The sequence below is a fragment of the Macrosteles quadrilineatus genome, unplaced genomic scaffold, assembly GCF_028750875.1.
Source record: "Macrosteles quadrilineatus isolate MER2022 unplaced genomic scaffold, UCM_ALF_1.0 Scaffold_14__1_contigs__length_3811126, whole genome shotgun sequence".
Lineage (NCBI taxonomy): Eukaryota > Metazoa > Arthropoda > Insecta > Hemiptera > Cicadellidae > Macrosteles > Macrosteles quadrilineatus.
Genome location: NW_026542607.1, coordinates 3,588,880 through 3,602,182, shown reverse-complemented (window position 1 = coordinate 3,602,182; position 13,303 = coordinate 3,588,880). Strand labels below are relative to the sequence as shown.

At 31.1% G+C, this 13,303-nt stretch overlaps 1 long non-coding RNA gene across 1 annotated transcript; it reads left to right on the top strand.

Annotated features, from left to right (window-relative positions):
• Nucleotides 1–10,461: 10,461 nt before the first annotated feature.
• On the top strand, nt 10,462–12,715 carry LOC129004986 (uncharacterized). Its single transcript, XR_008491786.1, has 2 exons — nt 10,462–10,580; nt 12,542–12,715. It is a non-coding gene; the product is annotated as an uncharacterized LOC129004986 (long non-coding RNA).
• Nucleotides 12,716–13,303: the final 588 nt, after the last annotated feature.

The following is a 13,303-nucleotide window of genomic DNA, read 5'->3' as shown; positions in this document are numbered from 1 at the left end:
AATACTATTAATGGAAAATAGCTTTGATTTTCGAAAACTTAAAAAATCCAAAACCAAGGGAGATTAATAACTTCGGTACTGATACCACATCAAGTGAAAGATTTTTGAGCAAACCATCATAAATTTTGAAAGCTTTAGGTTGTTAACGTTTCATTGGTTTTTGGCCTGTGTATTTAGGCCTATATATTTGCCAATGGATTAACACCTATTAACACCATTAACACGGATTAACACCAGTTTGATTACAAGGACAGTTTGAATTGGTCGTAAGTACTATAGTTATTTCCTTAACTGTACACGTTGGTTTTTGGTACTGATACTTTTCCTTAGAACCGGTGGTAGAAGCAAGAATCATTTTTACGTACACACACATCACTAAAGTGTAGTTATCGTTAGTGCTGTAACTTATTTCTTATTAAATTTAATTGATGTTTTACAGTATGATATTTGCGTTTTCTGTCTGGTATCCAAAATATTAGTTAATGCTGTGAAAATGATAAAACATCAGTGAACGATTTTTTTTTAGCAAACCATCATGAATTTTTAAAACTTTGCGTTGTTAACGTAGGCCTATCAATGTTTTGTGGACTGAGTATTTATTTACTTATTTATATATTTGCTAACGGATTTATACAAATTTTACTGATTGATCAGGCCTTAATAAGATTATCATAAAATTTGATGACTCTATCAAAACTTTCAAATAATTATTTTGTTTGTAATTTGCTTTGGTTAAATCGTAGCAAATCCCCAAATTCAATTATGTATTTGTGTGTGTATGTATATTGCATTAATGTCCTTATTTCTAAGTGTCTCGTGGAAAAGACAAGAGCAACTTTGTTAATGAAAATTTCAACCCGAATAAAGTGTGCAGTAGTGAAGTTTAGGTAGTATTTTAACTACTTTTAACCAGTGTTGGGCTATGCCTCATATGAAATATGGACTAACACGATTGGGTGACATTTAATTTCGAAACATTCATTTTGGCTCGAAACTGTCAGATATTGTATTTGCGAAGGTTTATATGTCTTCCCATACAGTAATAGTTTTGCCAGCATATCTGAAAAAATGCACTCGGCCTGGCGCACACGGTCGATTTTTGATCGGCCGATTAAAAAATCGGCCAAAAAATAAATCGCCATTGATTTATGTCTAGGCGCACACGTGGCGATTTTTTAGTCAAGAAATGGATTTTTTGAGTGAGTTGTTTAAGCTATCCTAAAATGGACTTTGTTGAATTAACCTGTGTTTGTAAACTTCTAATTAGAAAAAAAGACAACTTAAATATTGGGTTCATCCAATAGTAAGTCAGAGAATTTTAAATCGACAGTTTTATATACTATACACTTCACGTGATGACAGTAAAAACTTCTTTACTATAAAATGTCTATTTAATGTTTCAGTTTGTATTATAACAGCTGTGGCTTTTTTAGCAAAGAAAACAACACAACTCACACTGAAGTTCACTGACTCCTGTGGAGAACAACAAGCGACTGGCCGATTTTTTAGTCGACCGTGAGCGCGGACTGATAACAAGAACCTGTACGTTACAGATTTTCGGGTGACAATCGCCTCGCCTACGAATCTGAGGCAAAACCCAGATTTTAAAATCGGCGTAATTCTCGATCGCCTGTGTGCGCGCTTCCATTCAAATACGAGTACATGATGCACAGATCGGCCGATGAAATAGTCGCCTCAAAATAATCGCTCGTGTGCGCCTAGCCTTATGCAAACAAACTCCTGTTCTGAATATAAGAAGGTTCAAACCTACTACAAGATTCCCGTACGTAGGACGGGCATACAGCTAGTTGAAAATAATATCAACAAAAGCAAACAAAGACGAACAACAAACTGTTTTTTTTTTTACACAAAAGATATGTTCTACTGTACTGAGATATCTACCCTGACACATAGATAATTTCAATTTGATTCCGAGTTTGTTTAAATATTACAATTATTTGTTTTACTTTTGAGCGTTTTAGGGGCTTATGTCAAAGCCATATGTCATTTCATATTCGTTCCACTACATCACGTCATAATTTACGACCTGCTTATGAAGTACACACATCCTTTAATTTTATGAGAATGTTGTATTGAGGCTTTTGACAAGGTAAAAGGCCCTGAACACTCCTACTTAGGCTCTTTAAGACAACAGTTTACCTTTCAAAACTGTCCGTAGACGCTAGCTCAGTAGGCCTGGGACCCGTGTTGTCTTACCAGATGGTGTAGAGAACCTGATAGCGTATCAGTCACGCACATTCTCAACAGCTGAGAGAAGCTATTTACAAATTATAGAAAAGGAAGCTTACTCATTGTTGTGGCTTGCCCCTGAACTGGTAAGACAAATATAAGTACGAAAGTAAAGGTAACTAAACCACTATTATTTTATAAAAGGAAGCTCTTGCTTTAGCATTTGCAGTTTAAAAAATTCAATAACGTTTTTGTAGGGGAAAGCTTATTTTGGCTCTGATTGCAAACTACTTCGTAGTATTTTTGACTAAAAAGGCAATACATATTTTTGATAGGGCTCGAGTGCAAAGATATGCGTTGTTCTTATAAGGTTATGAATTTAAAATCTATGCTTTTGCCCCTGAGCTGTGATGACAATTAAAAATAAATATTTACTTTTACTTTTGTCTACAGCTCAAACTGTTGTAACTTGGGTTACGGCCGTTTCGGCATTATAACTCGGATTGAAAACGACGTAAATTCAAGTTATGGCCGTAACTCAAGTTACAACAGTTTGAGCTGTAGACAAAGGTAAATACCTATTTTTTATTAAGAATTTAACATTGAAATAATTTCTTGTACCTTATTGAACATAACAGACCAGGCCGTATCAAATATAAGGCGGGTTCCAACAGAAAAATCTAAAAAAAGTTTTCTCTATTTTGGCTTGTAAATCTGAAGTAGCTTTTGAGAAATCTTTCGGACCTTGTATTTGTGCAACCATGAAAAAATGATCTGTTAGAGCACGTTTTATAATAGCAGATTTAATGAAGTTATTATTTTTACAGTTGGTGAAAAAATGATCCAGATAGCCTTCTGTATCTTCTGTAACTCTGGTTGTCACATCGATACAACTAATAAAACCTGAACCATATAAAACATTCACGTAGTGGTGTGAGATATTGTTAGCTTTTTTTGGCAAAATTCAGCAATTAATGTCGCCAACCAGACGTTCGACCAGCCAGTGTTTCCTATACCCTATTAACCTAAGTAGGCTTCAAGGTCGTCGATAAATTGAAATACTGTAGATCACTAGACGGACTCCTGTACACCGATAACAGGGAAAGCCGCGCACCGCCAAATGTTACCTCTACTTTAACCATATACAAAAATAATTAAATATAGACTGTCAACCTTGCTGTAATTACTATGGTTACCATAGGTTCTGGCGCACACCGCTTGGAGCGCCGCGTAGTTACGTAGCGCGTACATACATGGTGCTCCCAGTGTTGTGTCTATGGTAACCGCAGCACAGCTGACGGTCTTTATTTAGTCCTTTTTGTCTATGCTTTAACACATGTTGCTCAAAACACTTACCAACCTTAATACCAAACAAAACATAATACCAACCTCCTCCATGCACGCAGAAAAATACTTTTTCACAAACAATCACACCATCATTACGATTTCTACTTTCTTTGTTCATAAACACGTTATAACCATCCATACTCACATTCCCACTTGATTCATCCACCCAAGACTCAGTTAAAGCAATTATATCAAATTGATATACATAACTATCTAAAATAATAATCAGCTCGTCTATATTTTTAGTATAACTTCAAATAATTAGGCTAAGAACCGTTTAACTATTTTTTAAATCTTCATTAAACTCGACTGAAAAAATTAAATGTTTATATGTCTTCAAATTATTTGTAAATAGCCTGGCAAATAGTCGAAAAAATAATAAAAACTGTGGGTAACAAAAGGTCATATATTAAATGGACATAATTCAAATTATTGATTGATTAATTCAAAATATGTTACGTTGACCATATAATACTTAGGCGAAAGACGCGCCGACCTTATGTCACACAAGTTTCGTCGTATCTGTCACGTAATACACCGATTTCTATATAACTAATAATAATAAAGACATACAATAATAACAATAGAGATGTATAACCTTTACTCGTGTATTCAGAATGGTATATGGCTACGGAAAAAGAGCCGTTACCGTTCACAATTTTAACTTTTGCTAAGATTTTCTATTTTTATATTTTTACAGTTTATTTCAATGTTTTTTTTTAAATTAAAAGTACTAGAGGAGATCCGTCAAAATTGAAGTTAATGTTTCAATTAAAATAGTTTAACTATCAATCAATGATAAATAGCTTTGTTTTGTTGGCCATGCTTCTGCAGCGTGCTTTAGATACATTCGATCATAATAGTCAACCACTAAAATGAAAGCTGGTATTTAACTAAACGTTTTTGATAAAAAAATATAGTATAACGTGATTAGAATTGAGCAAATATGTCTAAAATTAAACTCCATATTCGAGAACTAAATAATTTTATGTTTTGTGATTCAGTACCGGTAATTCAACATCTTAAACTGTTTAGGATAAATTTATCACTTGAAAATTGCCGTTTTATCATAATTAATAAGTTAGACAAAACAAACAAAGCATATTAGCGTCTAAAAGATTTTAGGAGTTGGTATCACTGGGTAGTGTTAAGCCTGCAAGTAGTGATATGGTGAAAAACAATAAAATTGGAGTGAGGTAGTGATATACTGCAATCTGAGTGCTAGGTAGTGTTATCCCGGCTTCCAAGTGTTTGAAATGCAGGCATAACGCTACCAAACTTTGCTACCTCGCGGGGAGTAATATCCTGCAATCCAATGCGGTAGGTAGTGTTATCCTGCAGTCTATAAAGATATATATATATATATATATATATATATATATATATATATATATGTGTGTGTGTGTGTGTGTGTCCATCCGCACGATAACTTGAGTAATTTTTGTCCGATTTTGATAAAATTTGGTATGAAGGTGTAAGGCAGGATAAACTTGAATGAGTTCGCGAACCAGCATGATCGGACTATGGGAACGGGGGTTTATGGGGGGTTTTATGGGGTAAAAATAGGTTTTTCCCATTTTTGACCCTAAAAACACAAAATTTCACAATTTCTTTTTAAACCATTTTGTAGAGCTTAAAAAACAAATAATTTAGTACATTGAAGCGTTATTATGCGCCTAATTGTTACGGAGAAAATTTAAAAAAATTGTAATTTTAAAATTCCCATGTTATTCTTATGGAGAATAAGTCAACTGTTGTAGTTTGCTTGTTTATGAACATATTTTGATCAAATTTGGAAAATACATTAATTTCTTACTAAACCATAGTACCTTTTAATATTTTACATTAAAAAAAACTTTTTTACCCTCCCTGTTGCAGCAAACCTAAGTACTCATTAAACTAATTCTGTTTAAATAGGGAATAAATGTGATATTTTTAAGGAGACAATTTAGTTTAAATCTAATCTGGCAGATGGAAATTCGCTAAGTCTGCAGGTTTGCTGCGGCGGGGGTATTTCATTTTATTTTATTGTAGGCCTATCGTAGTTGCGTAAAATCTTAAGTATGTATCTTTTTAAAATGTCTACAAAAAATATACAACCAAAAACACCAAATTTAAGATAAAAGTGTTTAATTAGGCTATTGGATAAAGGCCTTTGATATTGGATTTCTTTTACGACAATACAAAACAATATTGTTGTCAAAAATAAATCATAAATTCTGTAAATACAAATGTAAAACGTCAGAAAGCTGAAACATATAGCTCTTTTCTGGAAATTCCTTGTAAAGTATTCCGGGAATGCTAAACAACTCTCAACGTTTCTATTTTTGTCAACGCCTTGTTTGTTCTCGTTGTCGTTAAGTCAACAAGCATTTTCTTGAAACAAACTTTGTGTAAATATATTTCAATGTTTTGTGTAGGGCCCATAGATAGATAGTTAAATAAAACGTGTACCATTGAGTATACATAAAAACATAGAGTACAACTTGAAAGGGTTTCTGGATAATTTGTAATATTAATTGCTAGCGTGTATTTAATTGAAATAGAAAATTTACAATGTAATAAATATTGAACATTTAATTCAACAGAAAGGTACCAAAGTTATCATAACTGTAGGTTTGAATTATTAGCTAAACTATCTAAAACAAACACCTGAAGATTTTTTGTACCTAATGTAAATATATTATTATTCAACCTTATCAAAGATCATTGGAAAATACAGCCACATACTCGGTTTTTGTATACAGTTTCCACAATATTTATGTTTTAAATAAATCCATTTTCTCAACAATCACCCACAAAAAACTGCTTGTGGTTTTTATTTGATGTTAATGTTTCTCGTAAGTCGATTACATTATACACAATTTGTAATGTATATTTTTATTTACTACACATTTTATCTGCTTATACTCAATTACGCATTATACTCAGGTAGAGGGAATGAGATGTTAAAATATAAAAAGAATTGTTATATAGTAAATTGAGGATTAAAAGATTGCATTTGAATTCAAATATCGCTAATGGACTTTCGCGAGGAACATTATCAAATATATCCCAGACCGTATTTCACGATTTATTACCCATCGAATTTACTAATTAAATTTGAATGATAATATTTAGATACATTTCCTATACCAATATACATAAAGTGCTTAACTGAAATTATGTATACGGTTTAGAAACCTTATTGTAAAATTATATTTAAACAACAATTAAAAAAAATATATCGTTTACGTACAAAGGTTCTAATCAACATGTACTTAACACACGTAAATTCACCGTAAATTCAAATGTGAAAATGCAAACAGACTATTCTTTGCTCTGTGAGACTATTGTAGCAAGTGATACATGATTTACTTGCAAATGATATGTAATATATGGATTGCAGACCAGTTTTAGATTATATTTTTTTTTAGGAAATCCGACTGCTTCTTTATCTTTGACAAGGTGGTTATTTTTTCACGCCTTATCAAATTACAAATAAATATATAACATTTTACCCTAATGTTATAAAAAGCGACAATTCTTGTTAACACGGGATAATAAGCTCAATTTTTTTACATGGAAAAATTGAATATATTTTTTTAACAAGAAAAAGTCAAATATAAAAGTAAACCTTACGTTTAAAATGAAATACGTTCACAGAACAAAATATCGAAGAACATTTGTTGAGAAGATTGAAGAGTTTGGAAGACATCTTCATCAGTCTTATCTTCAGTGGAACTTTAAATGGTAAAACATTTGAGCGTCTAATCTTGAGAATTGTTTCACATGCTTTAGCAATTCCTTCATATTTTTCAAAAGCAATTACAACCATATAAGTCCCAACATAATCAAAGATAAAGCCTCAAAAGGTGTTAAACCATAAACTTTTGTTGTGCATATCGTTCAACCCATTTTAAAATTTAAAATTTAACTTCAAGTTAAAATGTTATGACTACTCAATGTAACAGATTTGTTAAATTTTGAAACACAATATGCATATTTTCAGATTATCTTTTACTCAAGAATATAGGAGATCTCTGTAATTTGATTGTAATTGCATTATTTGATACAATTGCATTATAGGATGCAATATTTGAAAAATAATACTAACTAAGTAAATATTTGCTTACAGTTATTTTACAAAACTCTTTAGCATATGGCAGTTCTAAAAAAGCCTTCATAATGACAATTAATTATAATCATAAACACTGATCTCAAAACATTTAACTAAATCAAACCAAGAGTTTGGTAAATGTGTTAAGTCAGCTGTTTATTACGATGTGGAGCAGTGAAATACGCTTGTAGGTATGTTTTACCACAAGAAAGTGTTAATTATTAATGAGAGAGTTACAAACGATACAACAAAGGGCTTTCAAGCTCGATTGTTTGGGTTAGAAAATTAAAAAGAAAACTTATGATTTCGTCAGGGTGTATTAGTTAAGATGAAGCTACGAAAGTTTTTCAGCTGGTTTCTTATATATTATTTAATATTTCGTAAACCGAATTAAGTATAGTAAAAAGTTAATAATTTTCAAAAACATATAAAATGATTTTATAATCCTTAACCCCCAAAAAATATATACGATATAAATACATTGCCCTAGTGACTATAGCCATATTAAATACATTCTTGAATATAATTAATTTTACGTGCTAATGGTATTAATATATTAGCACTTTCAGTGGTTAAAACCATACCATGTAGTTCAAAACTAGAATTGAACTGTACAGAACAAAAAAGTAAAAAAAATAATAAATTAGGGTAAATTGATCCAATGAAAAGAAATAGTTATTAATTATAAGGTTTTGTATGAAAAAAATTATTTTATACATAGAGAAGTGGTGGAGAATGTCTTTTGTCATAAAATCAACATAAAGCTGTATATTATTCATAAGGATGTAATAAAGTTGAATTAAGTCATATCATTTTAATATAGTCAGAATAACATTTAATTTCAAAAAGTTAGCAAAGCTTTATAAATTCAAAATTAATAAATCTATTCATGTGCAAACTGTACAACCAATTGAGATTTAATTCAATAAATATATGAGTCAATACCCCTTAATGTCTTTTATGCACCATGCTTTGTAATTACTCAATACACATCAAGGGTGCTCATAAATTGTGGAGTATTAGGATTCAGTTAGGCGTTTAATATGACATTTAAAATGTGTTAGGGTTTGCAATACCTTTCCTAACGTTACAAAAATACACTTACACGCAGAACAAAATATTCTATGAGATTATTTCATAGTTTTAATCATAGCATATGCTTTAAAAAAGTTCAACAAAAACTTACTTGTAGTGCTTATAATTTATTCTAAAAATGTTCACTCTTTTTTAATCACTTATGGATGAATTTATTGTTTTTATAACAATAAATAAGCAAGTAAATCTTATAAAGGTTGACTTTCAAGGGAATGCAGTCATTACATTTTAAGGTTTTGTTAGTAAAAAAAACCAGTTGCAACCCTTATTGCACTACCACCACAACAGTTAAATGTTTTATTCCAACCACATAGGCAGGACACATAAACCACTAATTGGATTGTTTACCGATTCATGTTATAATTCAATTATCGTAATTGCCTTTGGTAGATGAAATATTATACCAATTCGATTTAGTAGAATCTCTTTTTTCAGTCTCTCTCCAATTCATAGGATTTACGAAACCATTATAATCAGTGATGTTACAATTTATTAAAGCGTATTTAGTTACACTAATACGTGGATGTTTATGTGTAATTAATTAAAATCAATAGAGGAAATGAGTAAGCCATGTTAACAAGAAGAATACAAAACTGTTTATATTGATTAGCTGTTGTTAGTGTTAATTTTATACAGGTCAAAAACTAAACCTCAAAATACTTACAATTACCTCACCACTACCTAGGTAGGTAACCTAAACCTCAGGTTAATAATACATAATAGGTTAGCTTTACAGGTGGATAATAATGTACCTAATTTTAAAAGCTTTTGAACTTATTATTTAGAAAGATTTCGTACTTTACTTTATCATATACGTAATCAAGTCAATCAATCACAATTACCAAATTTCTCTCTATACTTTTAAAAAAGCTTAAAATACAAATAATTTTTCATATCAAAGTGGTACGCTTATTGATAACGGAGAAAATTCTAAAAATTCTCAATTTAAAATTCCCATGTTATTCTTATAGAGAATAGTGTAAAATGCTGTAGTTTGCTTGTTTAATGATATATTTTGATCAAACTTGGAAAATTTTTTTATCTTACACTAAGCTATAAATATTTTTACCCAACACACGCTTTATAAGTTTCCTCGTAGCAGCAACCTAGTTAATCGTTAAACTTAATGTTATTTAAGTTTAACTGAAAATCAATTCAGAAAAATGGAAATTCGCTTAGTCGGCAGGTTCGCTGTGACGGGGATACATAGGTTACAATTAGTTATCATCACTTATGTAGACCTACAATACTAACTGCGACATTTATTCCTAAACAAACATGAAAATAATATTATAAAAGTTCTGAAATACGCATGTTTTAATTCCACACACATTTCCTTTGTTTTAAAAGTAATCTTCCGTGCAATAGAGGTCATGATTTCTATTTCTACATCAAACACAACAGTGTGGAATCAAGTTCAGTTTTAAAATGCATTGTGATATTAAAACATCATACTGTATTGGGATATTAAAAACTATTGTGAATTTCCAACAGCCAGGCAAGAGAGATGATTCATTAAAATGTAACAATAGTTATCGTTTCATGGCATATTTTAAGCATAGCAACAATAGCGTTATCGAACTGCACTCCACAAAACATTTTATCATCGGTAATAAGCTGTAGTTTTCTTCCATGAGCGATAAACCCGATTCAGCCAATTAATTAAGAATAATTTAACTCAGATATAATAAGTGACAACGGTTTCCCCGTGTCATTCGTTAAGAGTTTTTCCTTTGATTAAACTTCTTCATTATAAATTATGAAATTTATTTATGTTACAATTACAGTTATCATGACTGTGACAGCATATTTTCTACAAGTAGAGGGATGCGAAAAAGAAGGTGGTTTAGTAAGTATATGACAAATACTTAGAACCCTCTTTTAAAATTATAGATTTTTATATATTTTAGATATAAAAGTTGTGGTAAAGTAGTGTGAACAACAAGTAAAATAAATTTTACTTTGCTAAGGAGCCACTCTTTCCCACGCTTTTATCTTTGTGTGTGTGTGTGTGTTTTTTGTGGCTCAATACACTTTTAAAAGAGGTATAGTCTAATTTACAATTTTACTGGGAAAAAATCAATATTTCATTTAAATATAAAATTAAAACCAGTTAGGAAATAGAAAAAAAACCTTTATTCAAAGTGGATATTGTAATATCGAGCATTACACTTAACTTCAAACATATTACAGGGTTTTCATAAAATCATGGTAGAGTTTAGTTATGAAATAAAAAGAAAGCGAGAATACATAAAAAAAAAACTATTTTTACTGACATCAAAAATATTTTATACATAGCCAATAAATAAGCTTAAACATGACAACCATTTCTTAGCTCTATGGTCATCCAGACGATGAATAATTATTCCAACCCACACGAGCAACATTTCTCTTGTAACAATGGAGACTGCATCTCTGGTTCTTTGGCTGGTTTTCTCGATGGGCTAAATTTCGAGTTTTGTTGGAATAAACTAAGTTTTTGACTTCCTAAATGACCGTTATACTAAAGTCACTGACTTTAGTTCACAGCTATACACTTAACCTTTTCTTGGCGGCAAAAATGTTCATAAGAAAATACAACTTGATGTTTAATTAAAAGAATAAGTAGGTTGTCTAAGAATATTTAATAAATATTAATCTATCTATATATTAATTGGCAAGCATGTTTCTTTAAAACCCCTTTTTCAGCACGTGTGCACCACAGGGGAAATCTATGCATACTGTTAGAAAGATATTTTCCTGTAGATGTGCAGTATGCCTTTAAAAATTCAAATAAGCTCAAAAATAATCCCAAAAAAATGAATTTGTAATTTTAAAAAATTAACATGGACTTTATGGGTTGCCATGCTGGTGACGAAATAACAACGAAATATAAACAGAAAATCTAAACAAATGTAAGAAATTCCAATCCCATGTTTTATTTACAGTGTGGGGGGAAAAATACAGAAGTCTGTACATAATTTGATTTTTACTAGCTAGATCTTTGAAGATGAACCTTTTTAGTGTGATAATGTGTTCATACGTGTCAAACTGTGAGGTTAAATCAAAACAAACAAACTGGCGTAATATATTCTTTTAATTGACAATAGTTAAACATACTTACTTTAATAAAATCACTTGGTCATTAGGGAATATTTAATGTGAAATTGAGATGTGATTTCTTTTTCCAAATCAACTAATGAATTATTTGTTATTTAATTATTGTCTTCAAATTAAGTGATGGTTACATATTTTTTGTCGAATTTTCGACCACTGGACGACCTCTAGTTAATATAAATAGGACTGTTTGATCTACCGGAAACAGGGGTAATAATATGAAATATTTTATTGGTCTTATAATAGTGTTTAAAACCCCACAATTATTTTATGAAAACCCTGTATAATCAATAAACAAGTACACTAAAGTTAGGGTCTTTGGAGACAAAATTTAATTACCGTCCAAACAACTAAGTGATTTTAATTTAAATATCTAACACACTGAGAGATAAAAAAAATCGTCGTGGTTTTTAATTATTTTATAAGAAAGCCCATGGAAGCCAACGGCCATCTTGGATATGGCCGTCATAAGAGCAATGTTAATTTCGTTCACTTTAATCTGCCTCTGAAGAGTAATTCACCATTTCAGATTTCTTTTCAAATACCAAAGTGATTGTAATTAAAAATACCTAGTCCACTGTGGGGTTAGACATTTCCTTCGTACAGTTTATTTGTTTTATGAGTTAGAACGTCTCGGTTCCAAGGACTCTTAGACTTAATTAGTATTCCCTAAAACTTGACCGCCTTGTGATTTAATCTATTGTTTATTTTCAGTGTACTACGAACGGAAAGATCAACGATCAAGGTAGTTGTTGTGAAGGATTTGTCTGCAACGCTGTGGCTATCAGCGTTAAAGGTCGTTTCTGGGCAGGAACTTGTGCCAAGAAAGGCGAAATACCTTGTAATGAAATAGGTTGCAAAAATAAATACGGCGTTGTAGCAGTCTGACACATACTTTCTTCTATTAGGACAACCTTTTACATGGAAGCCGTTGGAGTAACCGTGATATTTTATAGTGAAAATCACAAAAGCTGCAATAATTTTTGAACCATAATTGTTTCAGCAATGGGATGTTGCACTATTTTGTTTAGAATTATAAGGACCATAACAAATGAACTTTAATCAAAACCGGTTTTTTTCTAAAATATTTATGGGATTTTCATGGGAAAATAATAAAAGCTACAATAACTTTTGGCCCATATGTTTTACAGAAATGGGAGTTGAAAAATTTTATTCAGTATATTTTAAAGGACATACTAAATTTCCATCACAACCGTTTTGGGCCATTTTAGAGAAAATCTTATTTCCCCTCATTTTCTGGGGTTTATGGTTAAATAACCATTAAAAATCTAAATTTCAAAAAGAATTAACATACGCCTGGAGATACTATGGATTAGTACATACATACCAAGTTTTTACTAAATTCGGACAACAGATGTGGTCTGTAGCCCTGTACACACACACACACACACACACATCACTTCGAAAACCAAATTTTTTTGGGCTCAGGGGGGCCCAAAACGGATTTTTCCACTC